Here is a 17,481-nt window from a genome sequence, read left to right on the forward strand (position 1 = left end):
GAGTTACTGTTTATTCACATCTTTATCAGCATTTGGTGTTGTCAGTGTTTTGTATTTTGACCATTCTAATAGGTGTGTAGTGATATCTCGTTGTTTTAACTTCTATTTCCCTGATGACATATGATGTGGGGCATCTTTTCATATGCTTATTTGCCATGTCTGTATCTTTGGCAAGGTGTCTGTTAAGGTGTTTGGCCTGTTGAGTTAATATTTTATATTGAGTAAGTTTTGGATTGAAGTTCGTTTTCTGCATATGGAAATCTAATTGTTAAAAAGACTGTTTATTCTTTCTCTACTGAATTGCTTTTGCATCTTTGTGGGAAATGAGTTCTCTGTTTTATCTCTTTTTATCAGTTGATATTCACAGCTGGATAACAAAAACTAAAGAAAAAGCAACTAAATCCTATACTTGACAATGAATGTGTTTTTGTCATGTTTAATAAAATTTCTAGGTTCCTTACTGTAGCCTTTATGTAAACCTTTTCCACTCAAACATTTCTTTCTTCTCCCTTTCTCTTTTTGTAATTTGCTATGTATTATAATAATAAAGTCTGGTTGGGGGGGGCATGGATAACTTACCCCTTTAAATTTTAATTATCTTTCCTGTTAGTGAAAATTGTTTCTGTTTTCTCTCTTTGAAAAATCTCCCAACCTAGATCACACCTTCCATTTTAATTTTTCTAGTTTTGATGATCTGTGTCTTCTCCTATTATTGAGTAATGATATGTGGTATATATTGGAAAGGGTGCCCACTTCAGTTAAAAGCCTGGCTGGACCTGGGTAGCCTTGGAGTAGTTATACAGCTCACCCCTTCTCAAGTTTCCTTTAAATGGGGTTACTAATTCATCACTCAGGGCTGTTTTGGAATAAAAGTGATGTTTATAGATATCCATATATGGAAATGAATGTATATGAAGTGTCTCAGTGAAGAGTTAGTGCCTTTCCCCTTATTCAACTCCAGTAAGCTGTGTATCCTCCTCCTGTCTGAACTAGGAGTCTGAAGAGGCCCCAGTGCCCTTTGGAGGGCAGGCGCTGCAGTCTGTCTAGGCTCATGGTCTCAGAAGAGAACGTGGTCGGTGTAGATACCCAAGTGTGGGAGAAGAGCGTTTACTGGTTAACATGGATGATCTTCCTCATCCCTCACAGTTTGGAGTTGGCTATCTGCTAGGCCATTCTCCATTAGTAATCTTTCCTCTCTATTGAATTTCAGGCTCCTCTTCCCTTCTCTTCTTACCTTCAGCCTGGAAAGAATATGCTCAAGTCTCTCTTGACATTGCTACTCCTAGCTGTTTCCTTTCTTAGCCAACTTCTTACAGGAGTTGTGTGTTCTTAATACTCCTACTACATTACCTACCAACTCACTCTCCAGATGGGTACCATTTCTTGGAAACATTTCTTACCATAGGCACCAATTTCTTAATTGCCAAAATTAATGGAAACTTGTTACCTCTAATATAACAGAAGCTTTTGTAGTATGTGTACACTGTTGAGCCATCCCCCCCTGTCTTCAGACTTCTTGGCTTCCTTGTCAACACTCTTTTTTTTTTTTTTTGGTTCATTCATTCATTCAGAACTGAACTGCATGACCTTCCATGCAAGAAGCTGTTAATAGAGAACAAAACACAGAAAACTGCCCTCATAGAAAGTAAGCTCCATTGGAGGAAATTAAATAATGAATGAGTAATTTTACATGCTTTATAGGATGATAAATGAGTCAGAGGGAAAAAAATATAACAAGTTGGAGAAATTGAAAATGGTGGGGATGGGAGTAGAGGTGTTATATGGTATTAGATGGGCAAGAAGTCCTTACTCATGAGAGCACATTTGAGTAGAGAACTTAATGAAGTGAAGGAAATAACTCCACAGCTATCTGGAGGAAGAGTACTCCAGATAGAGGGAGTGAGTACAGAGGCACTGAAACAGGTGCATACAGTTGTGCCCATATCATAGCTGCCAGATCAGTGAGGCTGGCAGTAGAGGGAGGAGGCAGTAGGAGTAGGAGACAAGGTAGAGGAGGTAGTGGGGCCCATATACCCAGCACTTACTGGCTATGACAGGGATCTTGGTTTTTTACTCTTGAATGAGAAGACAGTTGAGATCTTGAACAGAGGAATGAATGAGTTGGAGAGAAGCATGGAGTAGTAGGCAAGAACATGAACTGTGGAACCAGCTGCCTAAATTAAAATCCCAGCCCTATACTTACTGGCTCTGTGACCTTGTAGTAGTTCTGTAATGTCTCTGTGCCTTATTGGTAAAACGGGAATAGGAATGATAGCCATCTCACAATGTTGTTATGAGGATGAAATGAACTAATATTTGTAAAAAAACAGAGCATGGCAGATAGTATTATAAAAATGCTTATTAAATACAATTAGTAAAATTAAGAAGGCTCATTTGCTGCCATGCGGAAGGGGATTGTCAAAAGGAATTAAGAATAGGAGCAGAAAGCCAAGACATGGAAACAACCTGAGCGTCCATCAGTCAATGAACGGATAAAGAAAATGTAGCATATACATGCAATGGAATATGATTTAGCCAGAAGAAAGGAAACCTTGCCATTTGTGACAACGTGGACAGATCTTGAAAACATTATGCTTAGTGAAATAAACAGAGAAAGACAAATACTGTATGATCCCATATACATGTGCAATCTGAAAACAAAATAAAACACACCTCATAGATACAGAGGCAGGGAGTTGGGGGTAGTTGAAATGGGTGAAGGGGGTCAAAAGGTACAAACTTGTGCTTATAAGGTACACACGTCCTGGAAACATAATATACAGCATGGTGACTTAAAAAGAAGAAAAGAAGTAGGAAGACCAATTAGATGATTGCAATAATTCACTCAAAGGATGGCTTAGTTGAGGTGCTCGTGGTAAAGGTAGGGAAAAGGGTCACATCATGAGTGTATTTTGGAAATGAGGATGACTAACTGGCTGGGGAATAGATCTGCTTTTCCTCCCATCTCTGATCTTTCTGGCTCAGTGTTCTTTGCTGCTTCCTTCTCTCCCTTTTGACCAGGGGTTCTCAAACAGGGTAGTAGTATTTGGAAATATGTGGCGGCCTTTGTTGTCCGTCACAGAGATGAGGCTATGGGTATTTCTTGTGTTCAGTGGGCAGGGGCTGGGCCAGGATGCTCAGCATTCTGCATGGTGAAGACATGCCCTGCGTCATTTGCCAGTAGCATCCTTGTTGAGAAATGCTGCTTTAGACCTTCTTCCCTCTTCTCTCCCCTAGTCCCCAGGCCTAGGATTTCTTAACCTGTGGTCCTGTGTGGGTAGCAGGGGGCCTGTAAACTGCCTGGTGTTTTTTCCAAAATGTTTGTTTATGTACATTTTTTTGAGGGGGAGGAAGTGGTGAGGATTTTCATCAGGTTCTCGAAAGGGTCCATATCCTAAGAATGTGAAAACTCTTGTTTTGAGTGGTCTCACCCACTTTCATTGTTTTTATTCTGGCCTATGTAGTGATGGACTTTCAAATCTGTTCCTGTAGTGTTCTGTGCTCTGACTTCTAGACCCTTCTCTGCTGAACCATGCAGCAGTTCCTCAGGATCGGCATGTCTCCTAACTTCTTCCTAACTTCCCATCTGGGTTTGCAGCACCATCATCCACCTTGTTCTTAATCTTGCCTTTCCTGTGCCACCTCACCTTGACTAATTCATCTAGTTCTCCTGATTTTACCTCCGGACAGCTGAGGAAATTTTTCCCATTTCCCCTTCATACATTACTCTAATTGAGCATCTCTCATTTAGGCTGTTGGCCACTTCACTGGTCTTTCCACCTGAGACCCATCTTCCACATGTCAGCAGATGAGTGCTTGGATACAGAAATCTTTACTGTGTCACCGACTTGCTAAAAACTCAGCTCTGTCAATGCCTGCAGGGTTGAATTCAGACTCTTGTTATAGCATACGAGGCCTGTGAAATCTGGCCCTAGCCCCTTGTCCTGGACTGGCCAGGTGGCTGTCCTGCCTCCCTGCTTGGCTGCCCTCCACTTCTCCTCCTTCACCTGTCCTTCTGTGGTAGCCTGTAGTAGGATTAAATTAGTAAGCTGTTTTATGCATTGATGCTGAAACATCTAAATATGTCATTTGATCACATGAAAAAATGGTTCAACCTCTCTCTTACACACACTCTATAGCTTTAAAACCCAACCTGGCTATCCTCTTTTCCTGAAGGAGGTGCTCACTCCCTTAGAAGTCCATCTTGCTTTCTTTACCTACCATATGCATGCCTCTTTGCATCATAATTTCAGAAGCTCTCTATTTGAAACAGATGAGCTTCTGAGAGGCTCTTAAGCTCATTTGTTCACAGGTTCAAAGTGACTAAGAAGACTTTAAGCTTACAGTCCCCCAGTGCAGTTCAAGGAGTATAAATTGGTTCTTTGAAACTTTATAACCAGTTATGCCCTTGCTGCTGGATGTTCAGTGGGGCATCTTTTTCTAAAGCAGAACAGCTCTGTCTACATTAAAAATCTGTTGAGGCAGATGGCTCCTTCATGGTCTCTTTGGAGCCCTGAGGAGCCCCTTAGTAGCCCTTGGAATCCAACTTCCCTCCTTATCTCTTGAATTACAGGAGCCTCAGTGGGCTCAGTGTTGGCTGTGTTCACCCTTTCTGTTCCAGAACAATTTCCTGGCCTTGTGAACTAACATTGGGCCAAGTTTCCACCTTCAGCGCTGATCATCCTGTTGTACATTCAAAATGGAAAAACTTCTAAAAATCTTTCTTCTCTGTTCTGGCTGATTATTATTGCTAGGTTATAATTGGCATAGGTTAACCTTTTTCACCCTCTGCCCCATTTGTCTTTTGCTCTTTAGGGTTCTTCCCAGTCTTCATTCCATATGTAAAAGGAAAAAAGAAAAATATTTTTCATCACTCTCAACTATTTTTATTAGCACTCCTTTTGTTTCTATCATAATTTTGTGTCTTTTTTATTAGCATTTAACTATATACTGTACTTTTCCATGATCAGATAATGATAGGATTAATAATGTTTGTAAAATACTTCAAAACATATTTTAAATATAGCAAACACATTCATCTACAGACTAATGAACATGAAGGTACCCACCCAAGGCAGAGTTTTCAGAGTTTGGCTCTGGGACCAGCATCTTGGCAGTTGTGATTTGAAAGCTCAGGGGTAGGGAAGTCAGGATGTGTTTCATGCCACATTTCCTGCTAGATTGTGGGTCTCCTTGAAAGTGGGATCTTTATTTAATTACCCACCAACTATAAGCCCTTTGATGGCGGAAACTTGTCTGATTCTCCCTGGATTCTTGGCCCACGGCACTGTTGGTTGTTGAATGAACTCACTATTCTAGCTAGCATTTACCCTCAAGGGGAACCATGCCAAACTGCCTCTGAGCATTTAGTTGTGTGACTAAACAAAAAGTTTAAAATGTAGACGACTAAAACATTCATGTTACACGGATGACTGAGGTGATACTGAAATTTGGTTTGGTAGGAATGGGTATTTTACTTGGCTTTTGAAAACACTTCAACAAATAGTACTTACCGTGTTCAACAGTAAGGTTTTGTATAGGATACGTGGAGGGGTGATGCAGTCTGGAAGCTTATTATTGAGAACTGAGGTTGCAGTAAATACATAATTACATATGGCAGAGTATGTTATATATAACATTATAAATATATTAAGCAGAGTATGAGGAGAAAGAGGCTAAATGACTTAAAGGGTAATAGTATTCACTAAGGCAATTTTTTAAAAAAGGTTTTATTTATTTATTTTGAGAAAGAAAGAGATTATGTGAGTGGGGGGGAGGCAGAGGCAAAGGGAGAGAGAGGGAATCCCAAGCAGACTCCACGCTGAGCATGGAGCCCCATGCAGGGCTCGATTCCATGACACAAGATCATGACCTGAGCTGAAACCAAGAGTCTTGACACTTAACCAACTGAGCTACCCAGGCGTCCCACTAAGGCAACTTTATAATAATAATTGGAAACATCTGAATGGTTGATTGCATGGTACTGGTTAACTAAATGATGGCACAGTTTCCAGATAGACTGTTATGTAGCCATTAAAAATATTTATGAGTAATGTGGGTAAATGCATATGCTTTTTTGTTAGGTGAGATATCAGAATATAAACATATATACACAATTTTTTTTTTAAACAGGCATCCAGGAGGAAGAAGAGCACCAGGAACAAAACACACCAAAATATAAACATTACATCTGACTTCAAGTATTTTATATGTATGTGTGTGTGTGTGTGTATACATACATACATATCCTAAATATACACTTATTGAATTTGCACACACTGAACACAGCCATGCTACAAGTGCCCAGATTAAAAGATAACAACATTGTCAGCATTCCTTCAGGCCCCCTTGTGCTCTTAATTTTCAGTGACATTACATAGTTTTAATCATTTTTTTCCTTATATAAACGAAATCATACAACATGTACTTTTTTTTTTTTTAAGATTTTATCATCGACAGAGATAGAGACAGCCAGCAAGAGAGGGAACACAAGCAGGGGGAGTGGGAGAGGAAGAAGCAGGCTCATAGCGGAAGAGCCTGATGTGGGGCTCGATCCCATAACGCGGGGATCACGCCCTGAGCCGAAGGCAGACGCTTAACCGCTGTGCCACCCAGGCGCCCCCAACATGTACTTTTTTGTGTCTTAATTTCTCACACTCAACATGTATGATTCACCCATATTGCATATAGTTCTGTAGATTGTTCATTATTTATTATGGATGACTTTACATCTTGCTTTTTTATGTTTTCCAAAATTTTCTATAATGAGCATATCTTTTATAATCAGAAAAAGATTACGTTGGCTTTTAATTTTTTTAATTTTTTATTTTAAAGGTTTTATTTATGAGAGAGAGAGGGAAAGAGTGCACACACAAGCGGGGGGGGGGGGGGGAGAGAAGCAGGCTCCCCGCTGAGCAGGGAGCCAGACACAGGGATCAATCCCAGGACCCCGGGATCATGACCTGAGCTGAAGGCAGACGCCCAACGAACTGAGCCACCCAAGTGCCCCTACATTTGTTTTTTTAAAGATGCAAAGTCAAGTTTGTTTGTGCTTAGGTGGATTGAGTTACCCAGTTCAGCCACACCATGGGACGTGTGGAGGAGAATTGAGAAAATAAGTTGTGGCTGTTCAGAAACACATGTGGTGCAGTGCAGTGTGAACTCAGCATCAAGAGAACCAGACTCCGTTTTGTCATTTAATAGTCCTCAGACTGTGGACACTCCCTTGAATTCTTTGATCCTCAATTTGCTCATCTATTGGTCAACTTGGTGTGATGATATCTTCTTTATAAACTAGGCATAGGCATGAACTTGAGATAATGAGTCTGTGAGTCTGCTAGATGGCGAGGTACTTCATTTACAAATTAGAGTTAGAGAGGATGGATGTGCAGGAAGGGAGCTCATGTCCAGTTGCCATTAATTTTCTTTATGAAGTGAGAGCTGAGAATTATTTGTAAGTGAAAGCACATGGCTTTGAGGTGGTAGTTTGCACAAAGCAAAGAAGCTTTGGGGCAGGCAATCCCTGTGTGCTCAGGAAACTAGGGGGCCAAGGGGGAATGCGGGGAGAGTGCAGCAGTGTTGAGGGCCCAGCTGAGGTTGGAGCATATATGTGAATATAGTGTGTGAGTTTTTCTTCCAGAAGATTATGTTTTATTTGGGCTACTATTTTTTTTTTTAAAGAGTTTATTTATTTATTTGACAGAGATAGAGAGAGCCAGCGAGAGAGGGAACACAAGCAGGAGGAGTGGGAGAGGAAGAAGCAGGCCCATAGTGGAGGAGCCTGACATGGGGCTCGATCCCAGAACACCGGGATCACGCCCTGAGCCGAAGGCAGACGCTTTAACCGCTGTGCCACCCAGGCGCCCCCTATTTGGGCTACTATTAAGGTGATTTTTCCTGATTATACAACTGGGGGATGGAGGAGGTAAAAACAAAGAAAAAGGAAGGAGGAGGAAAGCCCACTGACATGTGAGAAACGCCATGTCTAATCTACAAAGAGAACACTCTTTAAAGGAAGCCTCTGATTTAAAATGTGTTCTGGAAGTCCACAGTGATTTGGAACTTAGAATATCTTTTTCCAAGGGTGTTGACACTAAAAGGGAGAGCTAAGATTTTAGTCTAGCCCGCAAAGGTCTACAAAACAGGCAGGAAACTTTTACTAATATTGTTTTCTAGCTCTGAGATTCCTAAAATCTCTAGCAGTTCTAACTATTTTAGATCCTTCAGATAGAATAGGGCTTGGTGGGTCAGCTTGGAACTGTATTCATGGATGGTATTGTTTCTGTGAGAGTAATACTCAGGTGCAGTGAAAACTTCTGGGAATGCGCTCCGAGTTTGTCTGAGCACTAGGTTCTTTTTTTTTTTTTTTTTTTTTTTTTTTTTTTAAAGTTTTATTTATTTATTTGACAGAGAGAGAGACAGCCAGTGAGAGAGGGAACACAAGCAGGTGGAGTGGGAGAGGAAGAAGCAGGCTCATAGCAGAGGAGCCTGATGTGGGGCTCGATCCCATAACGCCGGGATCACGCCCTGAGCCGAAGGCAGACGCTTAACCGCTGCGCCACCCAGGCGCCCCTGAGCACTAGGTTCTGAACCCAATACTGGGAGGTTAGCTATTTGCAGATACATGATGTTGGTATATTGGGCAGTGCCTTTACTCATCTTTGATCCATTCACACAGTATCTGTTGAGTTGCCTACAGACTGGATATACAAAAACAAAGAGAACCAGTCTTATCTTCCAGATAGTTTGTATCTGGGCCAGGCATTTAAAGAAATCATTTTTGGAATGTAATTATGGATAAGATGGAGATGTGGGTTCTTGGTGTGGGATTGGAAGTGAGTGTTTCTGAGGAAAGATGTTCCTTAATCTGCCTGAAGAAATAAGGGAAGGTTTAAGAGGAAAATTGGCTCTTGAGCTAAGACTTGAGGATGAAAGGCATTTTCTGGGCGGATACTCCATATAGATAGAATGGTAAACACCCCCTGGGAACAATATGTAAGGGAGAACGTGGTCTGTTGGAGAACTACAAATAGTTTTGGTATCTCTAAAGTTAAACATATACAATGGAGTGGGGGAATGGCAGGAGCCATTAGGAAATCACCACCGCCCATCCCTGCCCCGGGGTTTGGGGAAGGATATCTCATTGTCCTCAAGTTTCTTTAGGTCTTTTGATAGCATGATTGGTTATGAGAAACACAGTTTTTCTATTTCTGTCCTGAATTAAGATTTCTGTTTATTTAGATTTTACACTAGGAGGAAATTTTGAGATTGCTTTAGAATTAACTGGGGCTTAGAGTACTGCTCAGTGTCTTCTAGTACAGTGTATTCAGATCATCTGGTTTATATTCACTTCATGAACATTTATGAAGCACATGTTATATAGAAGGAACTATACTTGCTATGGATGGTATTTTGAGGATCGGAAATGGCCCCTGTCTTTCAAGAAGCTTATAATCTAGTTAGCAAAATTTTGAACTTTCAAAAGCCCTATTATGGAAAGAAAGATGATAGCAAAAGGAAAGAGGATGGACTTTTTACTTAGAACTATGGGGAGCAGAGAAATCTATTTAGAAGACCATGTACTCTAATCAAGGTCTGAAAGACCAAAAGAAATATGACTGGTGGACAGTGGTGTAAAGGTGGGGCAAGGTGATTAAGGAACTGGGAAGAGGCCACCTCAGCTGGTGGGCCATGGTGGGGCCTAGCCCAGAGGCATGGATGTGCAGAGTATGGTTGGGAGATAACACAGTGTCTAGAGTCACTCAATCTGGAGTATATTGCTGGGAGTAGAGAAAAATGGGGCTGAATATGTCGCTGGGGCCAGGAGTTGGGGTCTTAAAAAACTGAGGAATTTGAACTTTATTCCAAGGCAATACACTTTCAAGAACAAGTCTTCTGCTGGTCTTCCTCTCCAACTCAGGCTGCTATCGTCTCCAGTTCTCCCTCCCATTTGCTATGTACAGATTATCAAGGAAATTGTGATTTTGTTCTAGAATTTTAGGAAGTTTTCATAGTCAGCAGCCTAATCCCTTGGTGTTGGTTCTCCTTACTTTAGATTTTTTGCAGCACACTATTCAGTTTTTCAACTATTTTTATGTCCATTATATAATTTGATTCTTGTTTTTGGAAATAATCAGATAAGACAGCTTCTAGTTAGAGAAATCAGCTCAGAAAGCCTAAATGAATAGCCCAAGATCATTCAGTAGTCAGAGTTCAAGATGAAATTAGAAACAGTGACTTTATGACCCTGTTTGGTTCAGGATTCCTTCCATGAAGTCATTATGCCATAGCCTTCCACTTGAGTGATTCTGACTACCAGTGAATGTATGCCAGTCGTGTTGTTACAGCATTGGTAAGATGTTTGCATGGATTCATCCTTGTTTGTTTTTTTTTTTTTTAAGATTTTATTTATTTATTCGACAGAGATAGAGACAGCCAGAGAGAGAGGGAGCACAAGCAGGGGAAGTGGAAGAGGAAGGAGCAGGCTCATAGCGGAAGAGCCTGATGTGGGGCTCGATCCCAGGTCGCCGGGATCACGCCCTGAGCCGAAGGCAGATGCTTAACCGCTGTGCCACCCAGGCGCCCCTCATCCTTGTTTGGAGTGGGGTATTTTGAAATGGCTGAGATTGTGGGTTATATCTATAATCATTACACAAAGAGAAACTGGCTTATATGGGAGTTTGCCTATAATCATTCATTTTTTCTTTGTCATTCATCTAATCATTTTTTAAAAGATTTTATTTGAGAGAGCGCACACACACATGCGTGAGAGACATGAATAGGGTTGGGGGGGGCGGGCAAAGGGTGAGAGAGAAGCAGACATCCCGCTAAGCAGGGAGCCTGATGACCCACCGACTGGTTGGACTCCCACCCAGGACCCATGAGATCGTGACCTGAGCTGAAGGCAGACACTTAACCTACTGAGCCACTCAGGTACCTCTCATTCAACTAATCATTTTGATTTTTTTTTTTTCTGGAAATAATCCACCGTAATCATTGGAGTATTTTTTTTTTAAGATTTTATTTATTGATTTGACAGAGAGAGACAGCCAGCGAGAGAGGGAACACAAGTGGGGGGAGTGGGAGAGGAAGAAGCAGGCTCTCAGCAGAGAAGCCCGATGTGGGACTCGATCCCAGAACACCGGGATCACGCCCTGAGCTGAAGGCAGACGCTTAACGACTGAGCCACCCAGGCGCCCCTCGAGTACTTATTCTTGATTTCATACATTCAGCAGGAAAATTGTTTTCCATTTTTCAGATATTCAGCAAGATAACAAAGTTAAGTGTATACTAATTTTGTGAATCATTTTTAACCAGTATGACTTACAAAGTTAAGTGCACGACTTAAAATATTTTAAAACAAAAAAAAAAATTGAGGTTCTTGCTTTATAATTCTCTTTGATTTTGCCAAGAACAACAGAGTTGGCCTTTTAAAAGTCATAATTGAAGCTATCTAGGTTGTAAGGCAGCTATAGTATTGGCAAGAATACTGTTTCTTATAGTTAAGGACCACTGACATAAAATACTAAACCTATAAAATTCTGATAGAGACGTGGTGGTATTGATACTGAGAGAGACTTGAGGGGTTGTACCATATTCAGAAGAGCAGTCCCAGAAGAGTAACAGTGGAAGATCACATCATTAACAGTAGGGCTTGAGACTAGGTCTTGAGACACTCCTCCTAGGCCCCCTGTTGTCAGTAGGATCAGGCTTAAACTCCTCAGCCTAGGCCTTTGGACTTCAAGGGAGTGTGGAGGCTTTTCCCAAGTCTGACAACAAGGGCACAGAACACAAAAATAAGGACTTGCTTATGAACACTGAGTAAATATAATTTGATGGCATTGTAGTAATGACAATAAGTTTTAGACCTCTCTCAGAAATGAAGATGGAACTCTTCTAACATTCTGTTAAAAAAAAAAAAAAAACAATAGAGTCTAGTTGAATATGCACAGGCTTCTGAGCTTCTGATAGAGTGTGATCTGGAACACTTTGTTCAATTCTAAGGTCAAATCAAGTTATTTTTAAGTTCCTAAATGAGTGGCACTGGCCTAAATATAATACCCTTATGTATCTGGAAGTCCAACTGGCCAACCTCACCTGTCTAATAAGAGCATGTACACTGGCAGTCACAAAACCTCTGTGTTCCCTCACTTCTATCCTTAGTATTTCTTATTTAATGCTATGTTAATTATGTATGTACTATATATGATATTAATAATGATATTGTTAATAAATAATAAATATTGCTTATCTTATTTCCAGTCGAAAGTATTTTAGACTTTAGACAAAAACCTGTGGGTGTACATCTGTTTGGTGAAGAGGGGTTCTGGAGCAATGAAATGAGGGCCTTAAAACACAGGCACATAGATAAAACTAACATTCCGGAAAGAGGCAGGACAACAAGACCAGCATTCTTTAAGTTCAAAGTATAGTCAAAAAGGTGGTAATAATATTGCACATGAGTATGATGCCTTATAGTTTTCAGGTCATTTTCACATCTTTTAAATCATCTGATTGTTACGGCAAACCCGTAAGAATAGTACGCTAAGCATTATTCACACTGTGCATTCAAAGTGAAGTCATAGACTACATTGTCTAATATAATAGATATTTACACCATTCTTCCACAGTCAGTTTGGTCCTGTCCAACCTTCTAGGTGTCTTATTTGGGGGATTAGGTTGATAATGGTATCTATCAAAGAAACTTGAAGCAGGTTAGGATTACCTGGCCTCACTACCAGATATTGTAATGAAAGCACATTTTGATTAAACTACACATACAGATAATATTTAGATAAACATTCACCGGCAAGTAGCATTAAATTGTTGATACGGTTTGGTTTGTAAGCTTGATGAAGGCTCAGATCTTTGTGTTTTGGTGTTCTGATACACCTTTCAAGGAACATTTACTAGAAGCAGACAGCAGCATGGCAGAGGAGAGATTTTTGGTCTTTTACTTGTCATGAGGGGTTCGAGGTTTCAACAGATTCTTACAGCTTGTTTACTTAAGGGTGGAAATATCTCTAAAACATTGTAACAAGTCACACATACTTGAATCCTTTAGTTTCACCAAGTGATTCTGTCTCTAACATTCATCAGGCTAATTATAATTAACAAGCTGCTGATTACACCAAAGTAAATCCACCCACCAAGTCATAAGTGGTGTCCCCAAAGCATTTGTCTCTTGTAACCACCTCTGGATTTTGGGCTTCCTGATTGGAGCCCACCAGATCCACCGTGGACAGTGCATTCCCACTATCAAAGTTATTGCCTAACCTAAACAGTGTCGCAGATCACAGGGTTTATGCTGAAATGGCTCAAAAAGCAAATTGCAGATATTGAAACACATCTAGGCTGTTGAGCTATCTAGGTAGGTTACACTATTATTTGTGTATTCTGTTTAATAAAATAAAGAAGTGTGCCTGTTAGCAGGCACATTAATTCGATTATAGACGTCTTAACAAAATGTAGAAAGTAAGTTTGTGGTGATGCTATTTGTGTGCACTGTATCTGATTAGTGACTATTTATGTGTTTTTGTGTGTGCGTATATATATACACACATACATATACAAATCAACTTCATATAGCCCAAGGATTCAGTGAATCTCAGGTGTAGGTTTTTTTTTTGTTTTTTTTTGTTTTTTTAAGATCTATCTATTTATTTTAGAAAGAGAGAGAAAACACATGAGCAGGGGGAGGGACAGAGGGAGAGGGGGAGAGAGAATCTCAAGCAGACTCTGCACTGGGATCTCGCAACCCTGAGATCATGACCTGAGTCGAGACTTAAGTGTCAGACGCTCGACTAACTCAGCCACCCACGTGTCCCTCGGGTATAGTTTTCTGAGAAGAAATGAGGGCTAAAAATTTAAAGATTTCTATTACTGAGATAAGGCTAAGGTTTTGACACCCACCCATACATACATGAACAAGATATAGCCCAGTGAATGCTGTGCGCAAATATTTACATGCTCAAGCATGTGGTAGATGTAGGTTAGTAGTTAATATAGATGGTTTTTTGGCTAGGTTGGGATATATTACCTATGGAATAAATGGGAGGAAGTGGCACGCATACATTTTTTTTCTAATTTTAATTAAAATTTAACCTATCTATGGTTTATAACTATCCCCCAAAGGTAAAAGCATATTGAATTTTAGACTCTGCTTTGCCACATGTGGTAGTAGTTGAAGACCAATTAATAGACAAGCTTGTCCTAGAAGAGTAAGAATGTAGAGTAAGAGTCAAATAGTGAGAAGCTACAACAGCTGGCCTAGGCAGGAAGAGAAGCCAGAGAGAAAAAGTGAGAGCATTGCCCTCCCTGAAAGCAGAGGGGAAAAGTCTCAAAAACAGAGATAGCCAGCAGTATTGAAGCTGAAGAGGGAAGTCAAGTAGGACAATGACTTAACTTTTGGCAATAAGGAGGAGGTCATGGATGATCTTCTCAAGAAAAGTGAAGTAAGCATTGAGTTAAAGAGTGTGAGGAAATGTAGGCTGATTTTTAAATAACCGTAGTAATTTTATTTATAATATCCGAATGTTTGTAATGTGCCAGGTGCTAAGCACTTTACTTGTATTAACTCTTGTAAATCTCACAACAACCTCATGGAGTCTATACTTTTTTATCTCCCGTTTTACCTGTGCAAAGACTGAGGCACAGAATAATTATGCACACTTACACGGGTAGGAAGAGTGGGCCAGAGCTAGTATTCTAAGCTAAGGGTCGCCCCACCACTATTTATTTTAAATAAATACCATTCCATGCTGAAGCTTTGCCATAGAGGAGAGTTCGGGTGCTTTTGTGTTCTTTGTACTGTGTTGGGTGATGGGCACACAGAGACAGTTCCTACCCTTGAGGAAGTTTTTACAAGAGTAGTAGGGAGGACAGGTCAACAGCACATGCAGTGTTTTCATTTCTGCGGTAGAAGTGTGTAGCAGGTAGAGTCAGGACACAAGAAGACCGTGGCCAGTTTTTAATTGTTGGAAGAAGGAGGGGGAGAAATCAGAAAATGTCTCTTGGGTAAGGTGACTCTTAAACTGAGGTTCACAGTGACAGAATTTAGAGTGGTGATTTAAAAAGTTTCAGTGCAAGAAGCTGGATTTCATCCTTAGGTCTACGTCTTTGTTTTCATCAAATTTTCTAAGTACTCTTCCCCCGTGGTTAAAACTGATTTAAGCAAATATGCCATGTCTTCAAAAGTCTGCAGCAGGCTTGTCCTAACAAGGTATTTAACTCACAATGTGAATGTTTTGTTGTGAATGTTTTGTTGTTGTTATTTGTTTTGGCCGGGTGGGTCATTATGCTGTAACACTCATAATACAATTATATGGAGCATTCTCTTTAGAGAGAGAAGAGACTTCCCTCACATGTTCTATTTTAAGAATTTTAAAAAGCACACACGTATACACAAAAAAAGATATACAGCATCTTTGGTTTAAAGAGAGTATTTAATGGAAAAAATAAATGTAGTAACTACTATGCTTTCTGTATGGGGTGGGAAAGACCTTTCTTACGTAATCATTTCTGCACCTTCATTAAAAGCACCTTAGAAGAAATGAAGTTGTTGCCTAAATGAGGAGAACAAGGAAATCAGCAAAGAAACAGTTCTGGAAATCTTGCAGGATCTTTCTGAGTAACTTTACTTCCATACCATAGGTGCCCTCTCTCCATTAAGTGATTACATGATGTAGCTGAGTTTATTTCTTATTTATGTATAGTTTTGCTACCATTTTTTTAAAAGCAAGCAAATTTTAATTTTTTTTAAACTCAGTAAATTCCATAAAACAAAGTTGTTTTATTGCATTGGCTCACTATTGGTTTTGTTTTGGGGTTTGTTGCCCAGAATAATAGTAAGAATCATGAACTGAGTGGATATTATAGGTACAGGGCTGTGCTCTGTCCTTTACCCACATTTTTGTTTAATCTTACAACTCTGCAAGGTAAATTTGCTCATTTTACAAGTGAGAAAATAGGTGTGGAGAGATTTTTTTTTAACTACAGAAAGTTAACTAAGCATCCAGTGGGAAGAGCTGGTCTGAGAAGAATGAGGCCAATGGAAGGAGAAAAAGAGATGAGGGAGGGCATGGAAGTGAGCAAAAAAAAGAATGAGAGATCAGCCAGATGAATCAGTCAGCAGACTGACCTGGGGGGTAGTGGAGGTTCTTGTTCTACCACCCCTCAGGCTGTGGGTATATAAATGCCCTTCTCTGGGATATGTTAGCCTTCTGTGTACCTGGGGTATCTCTTTTTTCAAATGCTTTACGGCGGGTTTGTAAACTCATTACAGCAGTCAGGCAGATGGCACTAAGTGAGCTGGGGTTGGTATAAAGGATGAGTGGTTGTAACCGTGGCAAGTTAGAGTATACATATGCCTTACCTAGACAGGGTGGTCCCCACTCAGCTCCAGTTGATCACTGCCCTTAGGAAATGTGGGTTGCTGGACCAGGTGATTTGGCATATCTTCAGGTTTTTTCAGAGAAGCCATATATCTGGATATTTGGGGGTGATTTCCAGCCTTTTAAAAACATCAAAACACCATATTGGCCCAATGAGCACTTAGTGGAAGGCGGATTTGTGCTTTAAATTGCATCATGCCTTCTTGTTAGCTGGTGAGAGTAGGGTAGGGGTAGTACTAAGTTCTTAGGCCTGTGGGAAAGGATTTCTTGGTTACCTGAGCAAGCCTAGCCAAGGCAAGGGCAGTAGTTAGAAATGCTCTAATTTTAATTTTTCCATCACAGGGGATGTAGATGTCAGATTGTCGAGATAGTCTCATTTCAAGAATAATTTAAACTTAAGCTAATTATTAAAAAATTCATGGAAGATATTCCAATTCAGTGAGTTTTTTAGATAGCTTAAATTCCTTTAAAAGTTTCATTTTAAGAATTAAGGCTATCAAACTGCCTGTTTTAGCAAATATATTAAACATAACCTTTGGGAGGGAGGTGTTGAAGGACATTATTAGCATATTATCCCCTAAATTTAGATTTTGCCCAGTAGAAAATTGGCAGTAGATGTGCACTTTTTATGAGCAGTTTAAAGAGATACTGAGGCAGTTGCTTTATTGAAAGTAGAAAGAGTTATATTGCTAGGGTGACACATGTCCTGATTTACTAGATCAGTCCTGTTGTTCTGGCATAACAAAAGGACCTTTTGTCCAGGATGATAAATTATATGGTTACCTTATATAATGTTAATATGTCTTTTAGTTGCTGGTCCCTTTCTTGTAGAGGTGGAATGAGCCAGATATGCTGAATGACCTTGTTGCTTCTCGTAAAATTAATCACTGAAGCAAAGGCTAAACCAGTCTTCACCTCAGTGTGACTCTCTCAGCCCTCCCTGGAGGATCTTTGCTATTGCCATCATGGTTTTGCTTGTCAGCAACATTTAAACCATGATTGATTATTTCTATATCATCGTTTTCAAAGCCATCCTTCTTGTTAACTTTAGCCTACACTTACATCTGTATCAAATTTAATTTGTGGTATG

The 17,481-nt window shown here is 40.1% G+C and overlaps 1 protein-coding gene across 3 annotated transcripts in view; it reads left to right on the forward strand.

Moving 5' to 3' along the window:
• Positions 1 to 17,481, forward strand: part of RASSF8 (Ras association domain family member 8) — a 117,148-nt gene that overhangs the window by 8,128 nt on the left and 91,539 nt on the right. Inside the window, exon 1 of one of the 3 annotated variants that reach the window (XM_057318918.1) lies at positions 7,726 to 7,886. The exons of the other annotated variants lie outside the window; for them this stretch is intronic. The gene's annotated coding sequence lies outside the window, so the exon portion shown is untranslated. Of the gene's footprint in view, positions 1 to 7,725; positions 7,887 to 17,481 lie in introns of those variants that run through there. 3 annotated transcript variants of the gene reach the window in all.

This window comes from Ursus arctos, unplaced genomic scaffold (genome assembly GCF_023065955.2).
Source record: "Ursus arctos isolate Adak ecotype North America unplaced genomic scaffold, UrsArc2.0 scaffold_26, whole genome shotgun sequence".
NCBI classification, from domain to species: domain Eukaryota; kingdom Metazoa; phylum Chordata; class Mammalia; order Carnivora; family Ursidae; genus Ursus; species Ursus arctos.